We start from the raw sequence: 286 nt of genomic DNA, 5'->3' as shown, positions 1-286 counted from the left end.
TGCTGAGGCGGGAGGCTTCAATTGTCCCGGCTCTGCCGGAGCTTCTGGTGGCACAGAGAGCTGCAACTTTCCTGAAAGAGACACGGCTGGAGAATGGGCGAAGAAACTCCGTGACAGTCAGGCTGGTGGCATGAGTCCTCCCGCCCCGCACAGAGAGTCCGACGGGCTGTCCTGGCAGAGCTGGGTACCTTCGAGCTCCGCCGCGCTGCCACGGCCGCCGCGCTGCCTGCGGGAAGAGCACACGCTTCCGCCAGCGCGGGCCCCTAGGCCGGGAGATCCCGCCGAA

This window comes from Colius striatus, chromosome 4 (genome assembly GCF_028858725.1).
Source record: "Colius striatus isolate bColStr4 chromosome 4, bColStr4.1.hap1, whole genome shotgun sequence".
Classification (NCBI taxonomy): Eukaryota; Metazoa; Chordata; class Aves; order Coliiformes; family Coliidae; genus Colius; species Colius striatus.
This window is presented reverse-complemented; position numbering follows the sequence as displayed.